The sequence below is a fragment of the Miniopterus schreibersii genome (genome assembly GCF_964146895.1).
Source record: "Miniopterus schreibersii genome assembly, chromosome: 10".
In the NCBI taxonomy this organism is placed as follows: domain Eukaryota; kingdom Metazoa; phylum Chordata; class Mammalia; order Chiroptera; family Miniopteridae; genus Miniopterus; species Miniopterus schreibersii.
Genome location: NC_138110.1, coordinates 20,083,271 through 20,105,683, shown reverse-complemented (window position 1 = coordinate 20,105,683; position 22,413 = coordinate 20,083,271). Strand labels below are relative to the sequence as shown.

Genomic DNA, 22,413 nt, shown 5'->3' with positions numbered 1-22,413 from the left:
AAGCAGGCAGGACATGTGGCAAGAGGAGGCAGAGTATCACCTGGCCTTTGAGGGAAGGGGCAGGAAAATAGGCATAGAAAAGAATGTCATTCTGCTTAATGTTCTAATTATCTAAACCAGTGGGTCTTCAACTTGAACATGCATCAGAATCACCTGGAGAACTTGTTCAAGCAGTGAGTGTTGGGGTGGGGGGAATTTCTCCCCTTTTCCCCCTTAGTTCTTCTGGCTGGTTTATAATCAAATTGACGTGAGACAGATTAACAGGAGAAAAAATAATCAAACTTAATGATATATGTATGTATGGGGGTTCTGTAAGAATATGGGACCCAAGGACAAATTGGGTGGTTGAGGCTTATATGTCACCTTGAGCTAAGGTGAAGGGACAGGGGATAGCGGTTCAGGAATTCAAAGGGCATGAAGGCAATTCACTCAGAGATGGAAAAGCAAGTATTTGGTAAATAAACCCTTGCCAGCCCATCTTTAACAATGACACAGAGAGGAGTTTCATCAAGCAGATCTTGCTAGGTTCCTCCCTGTCTATCACACACCTTTTTTTAATGTATCTTTATTGATTTCAGAGAGGGGAAAGGAGAGGGAGAGGGAGAGAGATAGAAACATCAATGATGAGAGAGTCATTGATCGGCTGCCTCCTGCAGGCCTTTGACTGGGGATCCAGCCCGCAACCCAGGCATGTGCCCTGACTGGGAATCAAACCTCGATCTCCGGGGTCCTAGGTCTATGCTCAATCGCTGAGCCACACCCAGCTGGGCTATCACACACTCTTTCATATTAAACTATAGTTATCTATGATGATATCTCTCTTTCTGGGGGAGGTTCTCTATCAAAATTCTTTTAGGCAATTAAGGGGAAGGTCAAAGGTTTTTCCTGAGTCTTTTATTTCTTAAAAATAACCAGCTTAGTGTAATCAATATCCCAAAGAGGCATATTTTGGAGTGGCAAACTCTGCCCCCCTTCAACAGATTTCTGGGCTCCAACCCCAGATGTTCTGATGTGGTAGATCTAGGCTGGGGCTTGAGAATTTGCATTTCTAGCTCATTCCCAGATGACCTCAATCTCACTGGTGTGGGGACCACACTCTGAGGATCACTGATCTAAAACAATGGTGAGGAAGAGTTTGGAGTTTTATTTTGCAAACCTAGCATATCAGTGTTCTCAGGAAGACCAGAATTAGGCTTGGTCAGGGACAGGAATAAGAAAAGGTCACAAACCAGGACAGTGTTAGGGGAGGAAGGAGCCAAGAGATCCAAATCCCAAACTAACTCAAGAAGCAGAGAGAGGAGAACCAGATGGGCCTACCTTTTGGTTGGCCAGGAAGATGAGGCAGACACAGAAGGTCTGCTTATGCATCTGCTGCCCAGGAAAGGCCCCTGAAACTGGAGATTTCTTCTACTGCCTCGTCACATGTGTCTGAAATGCCAATATTAAGATTCCATTTAAAACAACAACAGAACCTTGAAGCACTTCCCTCTGAACTTGTAACAAAAATCAATCAGAGTAGATAGTTGGGGTCTAAATCTTTGTCCAACCCCAATTCTGCTGTGCACTGGTGGATTCTGCCACCTCCGGCTCACACCTTCACTGTTATGGGCTGAGCTCCTGACTTATGTGAGGGTTTCAGAAACTGAGATCACTCCTGTTTTTACACCTTGCCACCTCCCTTGCCCCACCCCCACAATGGGAGCAGTGATTTACACATTATAGTTTTTTTACATAGTTAACAGTTGTTAAATATTAATAGCAAATACTTGCTGAATTAAACAAATACACAGGGCACTCTTTTTCATAAGACTATCTGATTTTAAACTATTTTGTGCACACATACATGCCCTCCTGTTTCATGCGTAGTGCGAGCTGAACTTGAAGTTGCAACTTGGCTTCTGGGCCCAGCTCTGACACTGAGAAGCTGGGGAGCCTTGGCTTCTCTCAGGTTATTTGATTCCTCATCAGTTACCTGGAGACACCCGCCCAGCTTATCTCACAGGACTGTGCAGAAGAAGACCAAATGAGATGGATGAAAAGTGCTTTTAAACTCTTAGGAATGCTACGGATACAAGGGCCCTCTTTAGATGTGACTTCTCTCCATTGTTCCATTTTGTGTGAATTCTTGGCTGTTTAACTTTGATTTAGTCATCGGATGACAAATGCATAAGACAGAGGTACTCTTGCCCTGTCCTTGAGAAAGGAAATCAGCTCACTTTGAAGCTCCTCAGGGAAACAGTCTGTACCAGAATTGGGATCAGGGCACAGATCCCTTGATATCCGATGATAAAATTAATAGATTCACATCAAAGGGGGAGCAGAGGTTGTGCAACGTGGAGATCATTATCAAACAGTTACTTGCTATGAGGATCCTTTCAGAATGAGGCAAATTATTATTAACTCTTAAGAGATTCACAGTGCCATTCTAGCTAAACCTTATCTTTCTTATTATAAATATGCAGCTGATTTCCAGACCAAAGTACAGGACCTTATATTTATCACTGCATAATTTTATTAAAATTTTCCCTTTGGGAAATATAAACAAATATGGGCTCAGCGTAAGCACAACTAAATTTAATGGTGAGAGTCTGGGGACAGGAGCAGGCTGAAGCGAGAGCCCAGAAGAATGTCCCTGGAGCTCTATCTCCAGGTGGTCCTGGTGCAGATGTTTTTGCATGGATGCTCTTAGGTGTTCATAGTGTCCTATACTTTGCAGAAACCCATGTGCACTACCTGCTGTATAATCCTGTTTCCCATCCAAGAATCCCAGAAGGAAATGGGGTTAGGGTTTCCATGCAGGTCCTATGATAGTTTCTTCCTTTATATTCAATGCTTACAAACCCTGAACTTAATCATCTGAACTGACATCCAACTCAGCCTGTTTTGAGTCTACTGGCACCTTTCCCTTTCTCCAAGGTCCTCTGAAGTTATGGCTGGGTCGATGCATCTTGTTCATGGATTCTCTCATTCCTCCAGGATGCAGCCAACCTAGGCTGGGAGGCTCAGGCACTTGGACCAACTATCATTTTCAGACTCTTCTCTTGTTGCTGACCACCCAGCCTGACCCAGGTTTGTTCGGCCCTTTGCAGTCTGAAGCTTGCAGTCTGATGGAGAAAACTGAAGCACACGAGGAAGGAGCTAGGGGTCTGTTTGTTCAATGTCATTGCCAACACATCATTCTTAGTTTCAGACAGTTTATGGAAATAATTTTGCAGTATCCCTCCCTGATATTTGTTTTCTGCAAGAAAAACAGAATTATGTCAGACTCTCAGAAAGCCTGTGAAGTTGACGAAGGTGGTCTTGAGCCTCCCTTTATCTCCTATAACAGCTCCCACTTCTCCTCACTGCTGCCACCCCTTCTGGTATCCAGTCTCTATGGGTTTTCTATCTCACCTTTGGGGATCCTGCCTGGTGCACCCTGAAGCTAAAAATAGGACTAGAGGTAGAGTAGAAAACATGTCTTCTTTATCATTATAATGTCCAGGAAATAAGTTGGCAGGGGGTTAACATTGACAGGGTAAAAAATCTGATTGTTTACCCATCTCTTTTTCTGAGGTCAGATCAAGATGAGGGTCTGTCCCCTCTCCCCTCCCCACTGCTGGACCCTGCTGAGCACTGAAATTGGACAAAGCTGAATGACTGACAATTGACAACTGGTTAACTACCACTAGAAGACATAGGGCCCTGAGGTCGACTGGGATGGGTGGGGACTATGGAAGGAACAAAGCAATTAAAAATGACTCAGAGGTTGTGGGAAAGGAGATAGGGAGAAACAGGGAGGATTTCAGGACCAGAAGTTCTGGGGGTGGCCACCTGGGGCACCCATGGGTCTGGAAAAATGACCCTGAATTGACTGAACATCCTGGAAGGTCAAGTTGAATCAGAATGAATAATTCACTCCCTAAATTTCTCTGTCCTGGGATTGCTATGTGTGTTGTAATAGGACACTGAAATGAGTAGTGAAGGACTGCTCATACACAGTTCTTCTGGGATCCTGAAAAACTTGGCTGGCTCAGAGCAGGGCTTCCTGGCGATGCCATCCCCACTCCCATCGCCCCACCCTGGCCCTGATAAGGGGCACCGAGCTCAAGCTCAAGCTCTGAGCACCACCTGGGCTGCATTCTTTCTCTGATGGGCTGTCAACTCATTCTTACTAAGGTGCCAACCAATTAGTAAAGTGTTATCTGTGAGCCCTGATTGCATTCCACAATATTAAGTCCACAAATATGTATTAACTACCTGCCATGCACGTGGCCCTGTGATGGGTACTGAGGTTAGAACACTGATCCAAACAGTACCTGCCCTAATGGGTCTCACATTTTAGTGGAAAAGTCAAACATTGAGCAATTGATCATAGAAACTGTAAGAGGAAGATGCACATAAAAGAGAGCCTTGTGCACTTAGCCTACATGGGAACTTATGCAAGCCTGGAAGGGCCAGGAAGACTTCCTTCAGGAAGTGACATTCATTTAAGCTCTGAAAATGAGTAGGACTGGGTAAGTGCAGAGAGGAGAGGACATAGAATATTCTAGAAAGAGATGAGCATGTATAGGACTGCCCTGAGGTAGGGAGAAATAGAAAAGCTTCCATGACAGGAGTGCCATGAGTCAGTGGGAGGCTGGAGAGGAGCTAGGTCACAGGGCCTTGCAGACCACTTCAACACTTAAGGATTTTATTCTAAGCAATGGGAAGCCAATTAAAGGCTTTACATGGGGAAGTGAAATAATTAGATTTGCATTTTTAACATGCAAATGGATTTAGTATGGAAAATAGGCTAAAAAGGGTCAAGACAGCATGTGGAGAGTGAGACCAGTTGGGAGTCTCTTATAATAGTACAGATAAGCAACGGTGGCCCAGAGAACTAAGGTGGTGGCAGTGACGAGGAAGAGAAATAAATAGATTTGAAGACCATTTAGGAGGTTAAATATCTGGAACTGGGGATTAATTGGATATAGTGTAAGGGAGCTGTCCAAAATGGCATGGGGAAATGCCCTTTGCTAAGGTAGGGTGATGGAGGGAGGCAGTAAGAGAAGAGATCAGGGTCATGCTTTGGAAGTGTTGTGCTTGGGGGATATTGGAAAAAAGTGTGGGCTTCATGTGACAATCTGAACCTGCCAACAGGACCCATGGCAAATGCCATCCAGAAATAGGCCTTCAATTATAAACCAGCTCATATAATGAACTTGGCAACCTGGAAATACCGAGGTGTGTGTCTGCAGGCAAAAGAAAAAAGTTACAAAATGACTTTTTAAAATTGTATCAAAGCAAAGCCCCAGCATACTGCTTAAATATCCATTTTGCAGTGAGTCTTCTTTTTTTTTTGAGGTAAAATTCACATAAGATTCACCATTTTAACCATTTAAAAGTGTACAATACTATGGTTTCCACTATGTCCACAATGTTGGGCAACCATCACCACTATGTAATTCCAGAGCACTTCATCACCCCTAAAAGAAACCCTGCACCCACTAAGCAGTCACTCCCTGTTTCCTCTTCCCCCGTGTTTAGTTGCATGCTTCATAATTTTGCTGTTGTTAAAAATCAGGCATTTTGCATGTTATAATGCCCCAATTCTGGAAGTCAGACTCTCCTTCCTCCGGGTTTGTTGTTGATGCTTGTGGTTACTGTTTAGTAAGTTTTTTGAACTAATTTTTAAAATATATATTTAAAAATATGTTATTGATTTTTCTTTTTTAGAGAGGGGAAGGGAGAGGGAGAGACATTAATGTGAGAGAGAAATATCAATCAGCTGCCTCCTGCACACACCCCAACCGGGGATCGAGCCCGAAACCCGGTCATGTGCCCTGAAGGAATGGAACCAGTGACCTTTCAGTGCACAGAATGATGCTCAACCAACTGAGCCATACCATCCAGGGCTGAACTAATTTTTAAAATCTGCATTCTTTGTCATGTGTGCCCACTGAAGTGTCTGTTTGATTAACTTAATAGTCAGCTAGTGACTCTACAGAGATTTCCTGCAATGCCTGGAACCCAAATCATAAACATATTCAAGTCTTTGCAGATGGTGTTTGTGTGGCATGCCTTCAACACCCAGCTGGGCAGTTTACACTCTGCATTAGCCCTCACTTCCTGCTTGTGCAGCCTGAAGGTCAGCCAGAGGTGAAAGTTTACAGCCTCTCTGGTCTTTTCTGAGCATATACCCTGCCCTGGGCATGTGGGTAGTCTTCTAGATTCCCAGGAATATGTGGAAGCTTTTCAAAATCCTTATTCCAAAAGCTTCTCACTACCCATCCTTTCCTCTTAAGATTTTTGGTATGTGCATTGTGTGTTCCACCTATTATCGTTTGTTCTGGCAGCAGTGGCTAATATATTTGCCTTTAAATGTTTCTGAAAAATGCCCCCTCTCCCCCAAGGAGCTGTCTCTCCACTCTGTGAGAGACAATAGCAAAATAGAAGCAAGCTCTTGGTGCCAGTTTGGGGAGACACCAGACAGGTCAAGCCAAATAACCACAGGTCTTTGAGAACAAGGTCTGCTCTACTTCTTGCAGCACCAGGAACCCACACCAGCAATGCAGGTTCCATTTTCAAGACTGCTGCTGATTCAGGGAGGTGAGACCAGGGCCAGGATAAGTGAAAATGCCAAAAAGATTTCCTACAGCTGTTTCTTTCTTGATTAAGTACTCATCTGGTTGCTGTAAACCTTTGACTAGTTTCCAGAGTTCCAATAAAATTGATTTTGCCAGTTTTTTCACTGTTTTTGTAGAGGGGATGTCTCTTGGAGTTCCCTACTCCACTGTTTTGCAGGCATCTGAACAGTGTGTCTTTGCCTAAAAGAATTACAGGCTTTGAGTGTTGGCAGAGTTTGTGATGGTTGATGGGAAACACAGAGACAGAGAAGCTAAATATTGTCATTAGCTTCTTCCAGACTAGCAATGTCCACATGGTGTGACTGGAGGACAGGAGAGTAGGTCCATTGAGAACAGACGCGATGCGTGGGGCAAAGAAGATGAAGATAGAGGGCCGAACTTTGATGAACTATTTCCCTTCCTTCTCCCTTACATTATCTACCTTAGTAAATAACAATGGGTAAGTACGCCATGGCTTACTCTGCTGGGCACTGTTTAGGAGTCAAAAGAGAGAGAAAACTACGTCTGTGCCCATAGGAAATGCTTGATTTTGCTGATGAGATGACATGTGTTTGCCATAAACAGCTCTGGAATTCATGCAGGAGAGGTGGACATATGTTGCTGTAACATGATTCAACATTAGGATTTGTAGCGACTACTTTAAGTTGTGTAAGGACTAGACCTATACTGTCCAACATGGGAACTACTAGCTACATGGGGGCTTTTAAAATTTAAAGTTAGATGAGTTAAAATGAGATAAAATGGAAAGTTCAGTTTTTTAGTCACAACAGCCACATTGCAAGTGTTCAATTGCTGCTTGTGGCTAATGGCTCCTGTATTGGACAGTAAGTCCTGCCTTTGCAGAAAGTTCTATTGGACGGTGCTCAGGCTGGATATGGAAAACCAACTCAGAATGCAATTTATTTTTTTTGAGAAACTTAAAACTCTTTGAACAAAATTATATACTGCAGCCAGGAACTATAAAAGGCTAGAATTAAATGTATGCTCTGCTAGGTCAAGATGATGTCTTTACTGTGACATGGACTCCTTGGAGGTCTTCCTCAAATTTTCATGAGAGATGGAGGTGTCACCTGGAAAGAACCCATCTGAGAGTAAAGGCTATCAAAGGGAAGGGGCGATTCTGGGTTTTCCAAGAGTCTGTCCCTCAGATTTTTCATCCTAAGTCTCATAAATTCCCAATGCTCCTCCATGGCCAGGCTGTCATGATGCTGCCACAGAAGTAACAAGAACAGTTACGTGGGTACCATTAACAAGAGAGTCTTGCCTCTCCTCTTCCCAATCTGATATCATATAACGTGGTCTGAGTAGATGGGATTAATAGCCCATCTGTGGTATATTGTTTTCAGTCCACATAAAGGTCTCTGATAGGAATCTTGCCTTGAGGGATATTTGCTGTTTCTTACCTGTGTTTCTTGGCCAAAGGGGCTTTGGGCCTTGGTGGGAGGCCTTGACACTTCCCACTGGGCAAAATTATCACCATACCTCTTCTTATTTTTGCGTATGAGGAAACTGGGGCCCAAGAAAGGGGATAAATCAAATGTGTAAAGAAAAGAAAATAAGATACTTGTGACTAAACATCAAGTCTGTTTCCAAGGTTCTTGGCAGCTGGATCTAAGAGGGAAACATGATGAGCTATATAGCCATCATTTTTTAAAACTTAAAACACCTACTAGTTCTTCAGGTGTATGTCCTCCTAGTGCCAACCCCACAGTCTCTACTTTATTTCTTTTCCTTCATAGCAAATTTCATTGTTTTTTAAAAAAATAAAGTTTCCTGATATAAAAATAATAAATGCTGATTTTGAAACATAGAGGAAAACAAAAATTTAAGAGGTTCTCCTATAACTTTTGATAGTTTTATGATTTTCTTTCCTGCCTTTCTCTTTGCATATAATATATTATACATAGCACATTTATAAATCTTATTTTTATAGCCTGTTTTGTTTTTACTTGGTCCATTATTAATATTATTCCATATCATGGAAAAAATTTTTAAAAATATCATGTTTGTTGGCTGGAACATATTCTGATCATGAAGACATACAATAATTTACTTAACAACTTCCCTATTGTTTGGTACTTATATTGTTGTCAACATCTATTATAGATAAAGCTGCAATTATCATCCTTGTGCCTAAATCTTTGTCAGTATCTCTGATTATTATTTCCTTTGGGTAGATCTCCGGAAGTGAAAAATCTAGGTCAAAGCTCAGCAATGTTTGAAGGCTTTTGAGTCATACACAGGCAAAACTTCTTGGAAGAACTGTCTATATTTGATGCTTCTATTTCTTACACTCAAGTGGTTTTAATTCAGAATAATCAATATGCTAGTGTGGGATATCTTGGTGCAGCCTCCCCTGGGCTCGGACAGTACTTATTGGGTGTGAGCTACCCATCAAACCATGGGTCACTTTTATAAGTATAAGCCACTGTTGGTGACAAGGAGATAAACTCCAGGTAAACACCGAGATTAGAAGAAAAATTCAAATATATTCCCATAACAGTGGGATGTCTGCATGAGAGGATATTTTAACATGCCAGGAGATGAATAAAAATGACTTGGAAAAATTAAATGAGGTAAGGCAGAAGAGTCAGGTCTTAGTAAGTTTAAGTTTCTAAACAGAGCAAGAGATGAGAGAAAGTGGAATAGTGATGCTCAAACCTTTTTATGATCATGACCAATAATTTAAAAAATCATTTAATGGTGTGATCTATGGTGCATGTGCACACCACTCCCACCCCGCAATCCCCACGCAAATGTACATATATGCCTGTAATGAAAATTCATCAAGTGATACTCTTATCATGTACAAGGGACTTTGATATTTTATATTTTATTCTATTCAAGTATTTCAAAAATGCTGGCAAGATCTGCTAAATTGATTTCACAGCCCATAATGGGTTATGACCTATAGTTTGAAAAACATATGACTGGGTGAGGTAAGGACAGGGCAGGGAACATGTAGTTAGAATTTCAGTTAGGTCTTATTACAGGTTGAAAGAAGAGAATGTTGGGATGGTCCAAACCAGCCAAGAAACTTCTGGGAAGTTAGCAGGCTGAGAGGTTGGCTCTGTTTGTGGGAATCAAGTGAAAGTTAAGATCTGCCCAAACCACTCCTGACACCTAATACGTACCTGGATTGACTTGCCTTGAAAGTGCTGCAGAATTCACCCTGGCCAGGTAGCTCAGCTGGTTAGAGAATCATCCCAATACACCAAGGTTGCAGGTTGGATCTCCAGTCAGGGCACATACAAGAAGCAACAAATGAGTGCGTAAGTAAGTGGAACAACAAATCTCCCTCCCCCCCCCTCTTTCTCTCTCTCTCTCTCTCTCTCTCTCTGTCTCTCAAAATCAATAAATAATAAGAAAAATTAAAAAAAAAGAAAGTGCTGCAGAATTTCCATGAAACGTCTAAGGCAGAAAGCATTTAAAGGGTCACAGGGAGAGGGGTTTACTGGTGGTCAGTATCACCGAATGATGCTAGGGACAAGGAATTGTAGGAAATGCTGCTTTGCTGCAAGGTTACAATTTTTGCAGACCTTTCAGATAAAGTAATTTACACCGTAGGGGCTCAACTCAGTAAGGGCTCAACTCTTTCCTGTTTAAAATGCTGAAAGGTCTTCCCATGATACTTAGGATTAAGGCTGAAATTCCCGCCATTAGCCATAAAGCCCTGACTTTCTCTCTGGCTGCTCTGTTTTCTGCCCACCCTGCCCTCCAGCCTGTAACATTTTCAAATGCTCCCACCTTTTCCTTGGCATTTTCTCGCACTGTTCACTCTGCTTGAGCCACTCTCTGCTGTTCCACATGCAGCTTAAGTTTTGCTTCCCCATGAAGCCTTTCTGTACTCCCCCCCCCCCAATGAGATTAGGTCTGCCCAGTACGACCTTCCATACAAGGAAAATCAATTATTTGTGTAAGCATGTACAATCACACACTGCTTTAATGAGAAGGATACGTTCTAAAAAATGAGTCATTAGATGATTTTGTTGTTTTGTGAACATCACAGAGAACACGTACACAAACCTAGATGGTATAGCTTACTACACAACTCAGCTGTATGATATTGCAGCCTATTGCTCCCTGGCTACCAGCCTATACAGCATGTTACTGTAGCGCAAGAGAAAATGATGCCATCAAGAGATGCTGTTAACATGAAGTGCATGAGGCTGCTGCTGGTGCAATGCACATACAGTTTTACAGCAAACTTTTTTTTCTCTTTCCTGTAGTTTTAGAAAGAGTATACTCTAAAACAGGGGTGGGGAAGTTTTTTTTTTTGCCAAGGACCCTTTGGATATTTATAACATCATTTGCAGGCCATACAAAATTATCAACTTAAAAAATTAGCTATGAAAAAAGCTCCTAGATTATTGAATTTTGAGTCCTGTCTGCGGTTGCCTTGGCAGGGCCAGAAGAAATGATTTTGTAGGCCAGACGTTCCCCACCCCTGCTCTAAAACAATGATAAGAGGTATAGTATAGTAAATACATAAATCAGTAACATAGTTGTTTATTATCATTATCAAGTATTTTGTACTGTACATAATTATATGTGCTATACTGTTATATAATTGGCAGCACAGTAGGTTTGTTCACACCAGCATCATCACAGACACGTAATGGATTGCTTTATGACCTTATGATGGCTATGACATCACTAGGTGGTAGGAATTTTTCAAGTCCATTATAATTTTATGGGACTACCATTGTGTATGTGGTCTGTCCTTGAACTAAATGATATTATGTGGCACATGACTGTATTTAATATATATCTCCCCACTAGACTGAGCTCCATGGGAGTAAGAATAGTATCTTATGATAATCAAACATAAAAACAACTAATTTTAAATGTTTTACTAGATAACTGCACTCAGGTTTCTTTGTTAATTTTTAGACCATCTTTTGAATCTATGCTTAAATTACCCTTTTTATTAACATTTAATTTTTTTTTCATTTTTCCTTAATCAGGCTTCTGAAGAGTTTACATATTTTATTACTTTTTTCAAAGAACCAGGTTTTGATTTTATTCTTTTTACTATTTCTAGCTATCTTACCACATTCTTATTAATTTTAGTAGTTTTTTAAATGGAAAAAAAACTAGAGTCCTAACATTTTCAGTTGTATAATTATAGCATCTATAAAGACATTTTTTGTATCTCCCTTTTGAATATTTGTATCTCCTATTTCATTTTCATGTCTTATTGCTTTATTTTAGCCTCTAAAAGAATGTTAATAATAGTGATGATAGCAAGCATCTCTGTCTTCCTTCAGAAATTGGTGGAAAATGGCTTTAGTACGTTTCCATTTTGTATGCTGTTTGCCATGCTATTTTGAGTAGCTAGTATTTATTGTTCCCCAAGGAGCCAGTAAGGTTGAATAAAAACCAGAAATGTTGCCTGGCTGGGCATGGGTCTGTGGTTGAGCGTCAACCTAGGATCCAGGCGACCGGGGTTCGATTCCCGGTCAGGGCACATGCCTGGGTTGTGGGCTTGATCAATGAATCTCATCATTGATGTTTCTATCTCTCCCTCTCCTTTCCTCTCTGTGAAGTCAATAAAAATATATTTTTAAAAAATAAAAATAAAATAAAAACCAGAAGTGTCCTGGAAGCCAAATGAAAAATGTTGGGTAGGTTAAGTTAAATAAAGCCTGAGAACTGATCATTAGATTTAATAACATAGAGGTCCCTGATGAGCTTATCAAGAGCAGTTTCCATGGAGAGATGACTAAAATGGGTTAAAGAGAGAATAGAGGAGAGGAATTGGAGACAGTGAAAAGAGGCAAGTTTTGTTTTGCAGGTTTGTAGTAAAGAGAAGAGAGTTGGAAGAGAAGCTGGAGAGGAATGGAGTCAAAATAGTTTCTGTTTTTGTTGTTTTTTAAAGATGAGAGACATTAAACCATATTTGAAAGTTTCTGCTTATGACCCAGTAATGAGGAAAAACTGATGAGCAAAGAGAAAGGAGAGCATTTATAAAGTGATGTTCTTGAATAAATGAGAGGGGATACAACCTTGCACACAAGTGGAGGGTGACTTCCAATAGAGCAGGGACAGTTTACCTACATAAGAGGAGGAAAGGCAGAATATGATAAATGGGGACAGACGTTGGTAAGCAGGTCACTGTGTCAACTGTTGCTTCTTTTTCTCAGTGCACTTAAAGATTTCCTAGGTGATTCTAGTGAATGTGTAGGTTTGGAGCGATTAGCTCATAGTTAAAACCAAGAAACCCAGAGAACCTGTTGCTTTCTTCCTCCACGTCTGTGCTTGTGTCTTAGATCTCATCTCCCTGCTGGTGAGAAAAGGCATTCCCAGAACCATCTGGGGTGAAAGTGAAGAGGGAGTTACCTCAGATTTCTAGACCTTAGGTCCCAGGCTATGAGAATAGCCCCATTGCCGTCTTACCTTCCTAGACAGACAGGCTGCACATATGAAAAAAGAGAGAAGAGAAAGAAAAGGGTGGGGTGCTGAGACAATTAGATAGACAATAAGGGGTGGGAGGTGAAGACAGAGGGAGAGAGAAAAAGAGAGAGAGAGAGAAAGAGAGAGAGAGATCAGAGCTCTCCACAAACACAACCACCCAAGAAAGGGGGGAGGACACCTGGCCCAGCACAGGCTTATTTATATGCCCGTGCTGTGGTGACTCCATCTTCTAGAAGTCATGGTTCAGTTGGTTCCTTAAATATGACCAGTCCTTACCACTGAGAGAGGCCACATGTAAAGTCATTGGCACTGATGCCTAGTCCTCCTTGGAGTAGAAGAGGTGGGGTGGGGGAAAACTATGTTTAATAAATCTAAGTTGCCTTCACTCTTCTTCCTAGGCCCAAGTCAAAAATGAGTGTCATGAAAGATTAATTTGGCCAGCACGATTGTCTTGATCTGTTTGGGTTGTTACTGTAGAATGAGTGGCTTAAACAAATACTTATTTTTCATGGTTCTGGAGGCTGGGAAATCCAAGATCAAGGTGCTGGCAGATTTGATGTTTGGTGAAAGCTGGCTTCCTGGTTCTTAGACCACTGTCTTCAACTGTGGCCTGTTATAAGGCACGGTTCCCTTCCTGAGGGTGCCACCTAATGATCTAATCACCTCCCAAAGGCACAACCTCCAAATACCATCGCATTGGGGATTATTAGGTTTCAACATATGAATTTTGGGGAGACACAACTATTTCAACAATATTTTAAAAAATTGTATCTAAATACCCTAAGCAAGGCAGGCATGGCATGGCACTTGCCTGCTCAATACAGCAACTCCCTGCCCTTGTGCCTTCCAGGACCACCACAGATGTTGGCATCCTTAGCCTGGCTTGTGGTATCTAGTCATAGGTAGTGGGGAAATGCTGGTACACTTTTTCCCCCCAGAAGAAAAGAAGTCCTAAAATGTGACCTAGTGACCTTCCCAACCCCTGGGCCCTGTGTGGTTATTTTCTGCTGACTGACTCCTACCTAGGCCAGCTGTTTCTTTAGGAATCTTCCCTTGGGGTAAAAATAAGAAATAGCTTGTTTGTTTCCTGATAGGAACATCACATCCACAGGAGACCAGCCCCATTTGATACACAGGTGATGGAGGGTGCCTGTTCATTGCCCTGGCATTGTGCTGTAATGGACTCCAATATTAAAATGCATATTTCACAGCCTTGTCCCGCAATTTAGAGGATGGCCATTCACTATGCATGAGCCATTCACTCATGCTCATCTCCTGGAGAAAATTACATTTTCCCAGTTGCCAAATGGAAGAGATAAATTACCTCACATGGACAAGCACATTGTTCCCAAGAGCAGCTTCAGACCCAAGACACTGATCTAAAACACCCAGGAGGGAAATAAGGGCTTTCCTGACGTCTTCCATTCGAGCCACCAGGCCCTCACCTTGGTAGGCTTAATGTGGTGGGACATTTGACTTTCTGGCTTTTTTTTAGGATAAAATGAGCATCCTAGGGACCTCTTATTCTTCCTTCTTAGACAAGATGTTATAAAAATGAATAAATCAACACAGAATTGATAATACTTATTTGTAATAAAAATTAAAGAAGCAGAATGTTAAAATGTTCTCTTTGGGGAAGACACATTGGAACCCTTAGTCATGGACGTACACACCTTTGCTTGTCACCCACTCTGGCCTTATCCTTACCTACTCTTTTAGGTCAGTGAAGGTTCAGATAACTGGCTCTAACTTAGCATGTAATCTTTAACGTACTACCTACATAATATGATTTTTAGCAATTATATCTACAGAATAATTACAGCTAACACTTACTGCCCTTCCTACGGCCATCACTGTTTTACCCACTTGATGCATATAATCGCACAATTTAAAATTTTTATATTTTTGCCCACGTTATGGTTAGCACAAAATGGGATTCACAGGTTATTTTTTTCAACAGTTATTGAGCACCTAATATGTACCTGGAATTGTACTGGGCCCTGGAGGTGGTGGCGTTGTTGTTGGTGGTGGTGGTCACGGTGGGTGGAGCAGAAAAAACCATCCTACACAGCTGACCGTATGAAGCATCAAAGTGAGGTTCTCTCTCTGAATGTTTTGGGAGTTGGGAGAAAGTAGGGCTCACAGGCAGCGAAACCCACTAATGACCTCATTATACAATATTTAGGTTATCGTACTTTTCGCTGCCTAGAAAAGCGGCTCCTCAACCATTCCACTGGGGCGCACGCACCTAATCGGTGTGGAGCACTTTGGCTGTGCTGGAAGGCGTCCCCTAAACACCAGGTATTACCAGTGTTTCGGGGCTGGTGGCTTCTGCTTTCCTTTTCTCTGACTTCCAAAGTGTTGGTTCCCACATTGTTCCCAAGAGCAGCTTCACAGACCCAAGACGCTGTGCAAATAAGCGCAGATTCACAGCCCAGGCACGTGCGTTCCGCACCCGCTCGGCCCTCCGCCCGTCCCTGCCTCGGGCCCACCCGCGCCGTCCCCTACCGGGTCCCCGCCAGCTCCTTCCCCGAGCACCCCGCCCCTGGCCGCTGCAGCAGCGTGGTGCTGGCCAGGAAGGGAGGCCGGGTTTCGTCCCGGGCTGAGGAGGACCCCGTTTCTGTCCCCGCTCCCTCCCGGGCCGTGTCCGAAGGGGTTTCCTTCCTGGGCAGGAGTGAGCAGGGGCTCCTAAAGTGACAGAGGTCTCTAGAGATCATGCGCCCAGGCAGGAAGGCAAGGCTACCTGAGACGCGGGCTCCACTCGGAAGACGCGGGCGCCCTCAGGTGCGGTGACTCCCAGGGGACTGGGCCGGGGAAGGCCCGTCTGCACCGTGCGCGCTCCGCCCCGGGACCGCGCAGCGCAGCGGCCCGGAGGCTGTGGGCAGGGGGAGCAGGGCGCACGGGGAGAGCGGCCGCCCGGGGCCGGGCACCCCGCGCTCGGCGCTGCAGCAGGTGGGGGCCCGGGGCCGGGGGCGGGGCCCGGCTCGGGGCGGAGCCACGGCTGCGGCCGAGCGCGGGGCGGCCGGGGCTGGGGCTCGAGCCGGCGCCGGAGTGACAAGCGGGGCTGTCCGGACGCCCGCGGGAGCTCGCGGCGCGCGGGGGCTGGGACCCGCCTGGCCTAGCGCGGCGCCGCGACCGCAGACAAAGGCGCCGCTCCTGCCCGGCCGCCGCGCTCTCGCGCGGGCTCTGCTGCGGGTAAGTCGCTCCCCCTTCGCTTTCCTTCTTTCCCCGCTGCCTGCTCCTCGCGGAGTTCCGCCGGCTGCGAAGAAGCCGCGGAGAAAGGGAGAAACGATACTTCTTCGCTTTCCGCAACCCTCACCTCACCTTAAAAAAAACAACAACACAAAAAACAAAACCCAAGCAAATACCAAACTAGCGAGTTTCCGAGCCGCGGGTGCCTCCCGCGGGACCGCCCGGCCGCCCTGCGTGACCCCTCGCTCCGCGGGGCGCGCGCGGGTGCTGTCCCCGGGTCGGCCGTTTAGATGGGAAGGTTGCCGCTGGGCTCCTCGGGGGTTGTGTTTAGTGGAGGAGAATATGGGGGCGCGACGTCGCGAGGGGACCCCACCCCGGTGCGTTTTGGGGGCGCCGAGGGGCTGCTCGCGCTGCGAGTTCAGATTTGGATCGCGGCTGTGGGGTCTGCCCGGTCCTCCCCGCCAACCCCCTTCCCGTCTGGCTCCAGGGTTAACGCAGCGCCTCCCACGCCCCACCGGACGGATTCGCCTACTCCGCCCCTCCGCGGACCCAGCGCGGGGGCCCCAGAGAGTGCGGAGGGAGGGGGCCCCGCTGCTTCCCCCGGCTGGGCAATTCCCAGCCCCGGTCTGCGGGGGAGGGCGGGTGGCCGCCGGCCCGGGATCGGGGTGTACACCGCGGCTCCGTCCGGGCCGGCTCTCCCTCTGCCCCGCTGCTCTCCATCTGAAAAGCCCTCGGAAGCGCGGCTGGCTTTTGCTTTTGTTCTGCCCGCAACTCTCCGGGATCCCTGGAGAAGCCTGGGTGGGCGGTTGCCTCAGGAGGGGGCCGGGGCGGGAGCCCCAAGTGCGGCCTCAAAGTGATAATTGGAGGCGGCGGCTGTTTCCCGCCGGGGTGGGGAAAGGATCCCGAGTGGAAATCAATGCCGCGCTCAGGCTGGGGGCGCGCGGCTCGGGTAGAGCTCGGCGTTCCTCGCGACCGCGCACTGTCACGCGCCTATCCAGCTCTAGCTCCAGACGCGCATTTCCATTCATGGGTCTGTGCCTGGGATTTGATTAACGTCACCTCTGCCTGGGCTCTCTAAGGAGCGAGTGTCTGCTGCAATTCGATTTAATAGGCATTTACAGAGGGCCTACTATGTGCAAAGCAGCAGCCCTACGTTAAAAGGTTTTTATCGAGCACCTATGTGCAAAGTAGATGTGTTACAAACTTTTCAATTTAAAAGATACTTATTGAGTACTTACTGAGTTCAGGATAGCTTTGCTATGACCTGATTTGAATAGAGGTTTACTGAGCACCTACTGAGAACAGATTTTTGTTTTGTTGTTTTCTGAAGGGTTGCCCAGTGTACTTTTGGGGAGGGGGACATATGGAGACGAGGGTGAGAGACTATGTTTCTGGACCCTTGGGTCTTCAGTTCCTTCAGTGACCTGCATTTTAACCTTTTGGACTGCTTATGTGGTGTAGGAAGAGCTTCTGCTCTATAGCTCTAGGGCTTGTCAGAGGGGAGCAAGGCAGAAGAATGGAAGGCCCATTCTGGGACCTCTTTCCAATTCAGTTTCCTTACATTGAAAAAAAGTAGGTAGCTCCTTTGTGCAAAGCACTGTGCTAGTATTGCAGGGAATCAAAGGTTAATAAGGCAAAGCTCTGCCACTCAAAGGGACGGAGAATCTGGTGGGGACAGAAAGATTGGCAAAGGACAATCAACTAAATTAGGAGGGGAGAGGGAGAAGCATGACAGGGCCAACATGGACCTTCCAGCCCCTCGCTGCAAACTGGTGGCAGCATTTGGGGTAAAAGTATTTTAAAAATCTCGTCGTTGGAATGACTGGGAACCTAGAGGCAAAATGAAGTGGTCTGAATGTTCTTCCTGCTAAGAAATTTGATGACTCTATTACTCTAATAATCTTGTGGTCCTGAGACACACTGGAATATTCAGATTGGCAAGAGAACTGTGGGTCCCTAGTCTATTGGCAAATATTTGAGCACTGATAATGTTATATATAGGCCGTTATCAGGGGTATATAGTCTAAGACATGTTCTTTGTCTTAAAGGATCTAACAGCGTTCTTGAGATAAACACATAAAATGACTGTGCAGCATACATGAAAAGCCACAGGCAAATTTCTCCTAGAATTTAATGTCAGAAAAAAATTTCTGTCCTCTTGGAATGGTGGCTTTTCCTTTATCAGTGAATGAGAACATGCTACGTGTCTAGTGAGTTTACTACCTTGGCCTCCAACAACTCCTGGTAACTGTTTTATCCTAGCTTCTTGGTACAGTCATCTTTTTCTTCCAAAATTATTTCTGATGTCCCTTTTAAATTCTTTTAAAACTACATATTAATTTTTGTTATGGACTTGAAACCCCCGAGATCTTTCCTGGAAGTTGGCCCATTCTGAAAGATGTAGGAAATATGACAGGCACTAGATGAATGACCTGGAGGCCCTTTACTTATAAGAAGAGAGGAAAAAAACAACAGAGGCCAAAATTAGGAATGTGCAGAGAAAACATGAACTAGTCTTACAGATGGATTTGGATTCAGCTAGGCAAAGAAGACAACGAAGACTTACCTCCCAAACTGAGGGAAATGGTATAAGCAGAGGTGTGAAGGAAGAAACAGACCATATTTAGAGCACTTCATCTGGAATAGTTGCCATTCATTCAGCAAAGAGGCCCAGCCTGAGCATTTTACTGAGACCATGACTTTTTTAGGTATCAGATGGGGCCTTCATCCAGTATGGTTTGGGGTTCACTGTGATCCCCATAGCTGGCAAGGATCCTCGTCTTCTGTTCTAGCTGAAGTGATGGCACTGCATCCCTACCATTCTTTCAAGCATCCTTGGAGTTTTTTCACCTGAGCTGAACTTGATTTTAACTTCCTTGAAGGATGAGACTGTGAATTCTCTCACCCCCTGTGGAGTAGGTGACATTTATTTCAGAACCTTGTATTGCCCATTTCTCCACCCTCTCCCTACCTCATTGGGGCCTGTCCTCTCTCCCTCTCCATCACTTTCAGCTGCTCAGAGCCTTCCTCTATATGAAAACTCAGGGAAAAAACAATCTGTCATCAGTCACTTCCTCTTGAATATGAATGTAGGTCACTGTTCTCTTTTCTGGGGCTGTCTTTGCACTTTAGGCCTCATTATGGAATGAAAGGCTTTGTCCACCAGGAGAGGATTTTAAGCATGGACAAGTAGGTGTTGGAGGTAATTGGGGAGGCAAAGTGCCTTTCCTGGTGCTCCTGAAATTATGCTATCACCTCCTCATGTAACCTCTCTTGGCAAGGGTCCTAGCAGTCCCATGAACTATAAAAGTCTGGAGCTTTCATTGCTTTTTAATATGATGTGGTGGTTGATGTGAGATAGCAGCTCTGCATGAGCCACCTGTTAACCTGGGCTCCTACTCTTTAAAGGTTAATCATTTTCCAGACAGAATCCTAGCGTCTTTACTTATATGTGACCATTATTTTAAGGCAGGGATTCTCAACATGGACCCTACTGATGTTGTGGGCTGGATAATTCTTTGTCATGGGGAGCTGTCCTGTGCATTGCAGAATGTTTAGCAGCATCCCCAACCTCTACCCACTAGATGCTAGCAGTACCCCCACATCCCTTCCCTAAGTTGTGTCAACCAAAACTGTGTCCAGTTATTCCCAAATGTCCTTTGGGGAGCAAAATCACTGCTGATTCAGAACCACTGTTCTCAGGGGTATTGGTTATTATGCATTATGCTATATAACTATTCCCAGATTTCTGGGAGAGGTCTTATTTAATGAAACTTGGTTCTTTTTAATAAAGTTGACTTAGTAAATGTGTAATTAACAGTATAGAAATTTCCATATGAATAATTTCCCAAATCAGAATGAACATCTTTTTTTCTTTTTTTTAAGGCCACATATTTTAATTTGGTCATCATATTAAGTCAATCTGTTGAGGCCAAAAAAATATATATCAAATTCTTTGCCTAGCATGTGGCTGATTTATATAACAGAAGTGTACCCACAGGGTCATCTCAGTCTGCTGCTTGGGCAGTGGCTGTTGGTCAGCAGTGGGTGAGGGAAGTGGCAGGGGAGGATCCATTTCTGGTGGAACAGGATGCTGTGCAACTTGAGGGGTTCTCTTTAAGAAAAAGACAAAATGACCAGATGAACATGTTGCTAGGGCTCTTCCCAGGCCTGGGAGAGTCCTGTGCAAGAGAGGGGCTCTGAGCTTTCCGTTTTTATTAGCTTCAAGTAAAGCTGCTTCTCAAAAAGGTTTTGAGGAGTGATGGGGCATGTGTGGCTGCAGGGATAGGGAAAGTAGGAAGAAGAAAGTAGGGACTTTCTTCTAGCAAGAGCTAAGAGAAGCTTCTCAAAGACTTGACTTAAATAGAGGACATGGATCGAAATAGAACTGTTAAATACAGGGTAGCCTGTACTTCTGTGAATATCTGGCATCGAAAGTAAGAACTTGTGAATCTTCAGCAACTCCAGGTCAGCGGAAGTATCAGTGGCATCTTTGTAGGATGAAGTGAGGAGCAAGGTTAGTTCAAGTTCTTCTGGGGGACCCGTGAGTTCCACCAGTGGATAGAAGTAACCGAATGAACACTGTAGGTGAGGCTGGCTCCGTGCCCAAGTTATGGCTTCAGAAAGTGAATGAAACTCTTTATTCAGGTCACTATAATGGTATTTGAAATGTTTCCAATAAGATTTCATTGATTCAAATTTCTATTTTGGAACACCCAAGCTTAGGATGAGATTTTCCCTTGCATTGAAATAGGCCAGATAGAAAATACCTTTGGGGTAGGAGTGGGGGTGGCCAAGTAATTCCAGTACTTAAACACTTAAAATAATAAAACTTAAAAAAAAAACAACAAACCTATTTGTCAGACTTTTACTTCATTCACGTCTTTCCCCTTAATCTAAATGGGCCTATCTGCAATGAAGAAGAGAAAGTGCGATGATTATTGTTTTAGTTTCTAAATGTGCCTGGCTGTACATGAGACTGACCTATCAATATGTCAATGTGTAAACTGAACAAAAATGAAGACTCTCTACAAGAAGATTTGCTATAGGCGGGATTTTTAAAAGCAGCTAATTTTCTATTTGTGTTTAAACCAATTTAATTTTTATAAAACTTTTCAAGAGTCAAGATCTGTTTGGAGAGTTTGGGCAAATCTGTACACAGTCACAGAGATTAGACCTGCAAGGGATCTTGGAGATTAGTGAGCAGCTCTCCTTGCCTCACTATATAAATGGGGAAACCGAGGCTGAGAGAAGTGTGGTGGCTTGCCAAAGTTACACAAAGGTGAGTGGTGAGGCTGGGCTAAGAGTCAGGAGTTTGTCCCATTCCCTTGATACTGTGCTGCTGGGTTACCTTTCCATCTCCTAGCTGCCAGAGCATGTTGGTGGGAGGTCCAGGAAGGAAAAGAATTTGATAAAACGAGAACTCATTTCTAGGTCATCTAATCCTGACAGAACTAATCATTAATTCAAACCAATTACATCTATGCCAGAAATTTGTGTGCACAGCCATGGGAAAATGGAAATAGTTGTATTAGTGGAGTGACATTGTTTTATAAAACTTCCCATGTACAGCATGGTGACTATAGGTAATGATACTATATTGTATATTTGAAAGTTGCTAAGAGAGTAGATCTTAAAACTTCTCATCTCAAGAAAAAAAAATTGTGACTGTGTAGTGACGTCTGTTAAATAGACTTATTTTGATGATGATTTTGCAATACAGGGTGGGGCAAAAGTAGGTTTACAGTTGTGAGTACACGAAACAAGAGTTATCTTTTTAAAAAATGTATGTTTTTATTGATTTTAGAGGGAAATTTTAGAGAGAGAGGAATGGGGGAGAGAGAAAGAGAGCCATTGATGACAGAACATTGGTCGGCTGCCTCCTGCATGCCCCCTAGCAGAGATCAAGCCTGAAACCTGGGCATGTGCTCTGATGGAATCGAACTGATGACCTCTTGGTGCATGGGGTGACACACTCAACTAACTGAGCCATACCGGCCAGGGCAAAAGTTATTCTTGTATTATTTTCTATACGAACCATCGTAAAACTACCTTTGCCCCACCCTGTAAATACAAATATCAAATCATTATGTTGTACACCTGAAACTAGTATGTTATGTGTCAATTATATCTCAATAAAAATTTATAAAAACCTTCCTTTGATGCTCTTTTACATTGTCTTTATAGCAAATAATTA

The 22,413-nt window shown here is 44.1% G+C and overlaps 1 protein-coding gene and 1 long non-coding RNA gene across 5 annotated transcripts in view; one reads left to right on the top strand and one right to left on the bottom strand.

Annotated features, from left to right (window-relative positions):
• Positions 1-1,323: 1,323 nt before the first annotated feature.
• Positions 1,324-15,122, bottom strand: LOC308563314. 2 transcript variants are annotated; one of them, XR_013999775.1, is made up of 3 exons: positions 15,008-15,122; positions 9,743-9,841; positions 1,324-1,428 (listed from the first exon to the last, which is right to left on the bottom strand). It is a non-coding gene; the product is annotated as an uncharacterized lncRNA (long non-coding RNA). The 2 variants fall into 2 exon arrangements; XR_013999776.1 differs by lacking the exon at positions 1,324-1,428 and adding an exon at positions 2,482-3,238.
• A 454-nt stretch (positions 15,123-15,576) lies between these two features.
• The window catches only part of MAPK4 (mitogen-activated protein kinase 4), a 127,646-nt gene continuing 120,809 nt past the window's right edge, over positions 15,577-22,413 (top strand). For 2 of the 3 annotated variants that reach the window (XM_081150258.1, XM_081150261.1), the window contains exon 1: positions 16,052-16,220. The gene's annotated coding sequence lies outside the window, so the exon portion shown is untranslated. Of the gene's footprint in view, positions 15,810-16,051; positions 16,221-22,413 lie in introns of those variants that run through there. The other variant, XM_081150259.1, reaches the window with a different exon arrangement.